Genomic DNA, 2,101 nt, shown 5'->3' with positions numbered 1-2,101 from the left:
TGCATTTTTACTAGTAAGAACTGAATTAGAGAGCTCTCTAATTGGTATTGTTACTAGTAAAAATTGCATTATTGAGCTCTGTAATTGTAATTCTTACTAGTAAGAATTGAATTGTAGAGCTCTAATTGAATTCTTACTAGTAAGAATGTAATAGCAGAGATCTCTAATTCAGTTAGGGTTGGGGGGTGTTCTAGACCCTTTTTATGTGGGCTTCATCTGAATGATCGGGCCAGTGCTGCTTCCTCTAAGTTTATCATTCCCGTGTGTTTTAAGGCTTCTCAGTAGGGCTGCACGATATTGGAAAAAACTCACATTGCGATATTTTTTTTCTTTCTGTGATATATATTGCAATATGGAAAAAAAAAATCAGATGACTTCAATAGCTCTATATTTGGAAAAAAAATAATCAATGATTGGGGTGATTTTGTAGGCGAGTAAATCAGCAAAAGAAATAAAACTAATTGCAAGCATAGATAAATAACAGAGCAAAGATACAAATGAAATAAGCAGTGCTTATTATGCATTATTATCATTATTATCTCTTTCAATGTTACAGTAGTAATTTAGCAGTCAAATACTAACATCGTTTTATAATAGATTTAGAGGGATCTAAAGCAGATAACAACACAACCATTACAAAAATTAACGATGCTTAATTTTCGTAAGGGAAATATATGTCTGATTATAATGCAATAACATGTTCAGTATTGGGATTTTACTATAAATATATTGCAATGATGTTATCATTATTGAAATAATTTTGACATTTAGGCAATTTAGAAAATATCAGGAGACTGAAAAGGAAAATGGAAGTGAAGTTGCACTCCAGGAGAGAACTTTTAATTATTTTGCATGTCCCCAGCCTAAGGATTTAAACCTTTTTTTCATGTGATGGCCATACAAAAAAAAAACAAGTTTGTACTTGTTTCAGAATTTGTTGTGGGTGTATAGGATGGTCTGGATGAGAGTGAGATTTCCCGGCCTGAAATTTTGTCCCACTCCGCCCCTGGTCAGACTGGATTTCAAATAGTTTAATGTGTAATGTACTAAATGGAAAAAAAAGAAAAACTATTTTAAATTGAATGTAATGCCATAAGTGTGCTAATGAGCTGTGCACAAAATCATCTTTATACACTGACTGCTACACAGTTTGAACAGAAACCATCTTAACTGTATATACCGCTAGGGACAAAGTGATAAACACAGTCATTAATGTTTAAGACATGTTCAAATTCATTCTCTGTGTGTTTAATACAATAAAAGAAACAATACTGCAATATTGTGTCATTTATCTGAATGCACAAACATTATGTGCTATATAATTTGCCATTCACCTTTTAAAAAAACACCATGACACCACATATATTCAGTATTTAATGTTACGCATTTTCTGACAGTATTTCTATGCTATTACATGCACTTTAGCAAACAATATGGGATAGGCCTTAAAGACACTTAATCATTCTTATTACATTTTTATCAATATCCTTAAATTGTATAAACTATTACATAGATCTACTGAGTTTACTAAGCTACTACTACTAAACTCAGCATTTTGAAAAGAGCAATAAATACAACTGGCTTTTCTAATTTGGCATTACATATCAATGGCATTTATATATGAGGTAAATGTAAATATTAGTAAATTATCCAAACATATACTTTGGTAGACAACAAACTGTCCATAAAACTTAACATCATACACTACCAATCAAAGGTCTGGATAGACTTGACTGAGCTTCTTGTGTGCTTTAAAATCTGTTTATCTAAAGCCTTTTGTTTAAATGCCTGAAATTAATTTTGCAGGCATGATAGACTTTTGTACTTTAAATTTTGACAAGTGATGTCTTTTGGTTAAGAAACTTCCACTGAATTAAAATATAAATAACTAGGTAGGAGATTAGCAGTTATTGGGTGGACAGTCTGATAATGAGGTCTTAAGTTCTGAGAAATAATTGAAAAATTATTCACAGTCAGTTTGCATTAAAGGGGTCATATGATGTTGCTAAAAAGAACATTATTTTGTGTATTTGGTGTAATGAAATGTGTTTATGCAGTTTAAGGTTCAAAAAACACATTATTTTTCAAATACTGTACATTA

This window comes from Sinocyclocheilus rhinocerous, unplaced genomic scaffold (assembly GCF_001515625.1).
Source record: "Sinocyclocheilus rhinocerous isolate Xijiao unplaced genomic scaffold, SAMN03320098_v1.1 scaffold1961, whole genome shotgun sequence".
NCBI lineage: Eukaryota > Metazoa > Chordata > Actinopteri > Cypriniformes > Cyprinidae > Sinocyclocheilus > Sinocyclocheilus rhinocerous.
This window is presented reverse-complemented; position numbering follows the sequence as displayed.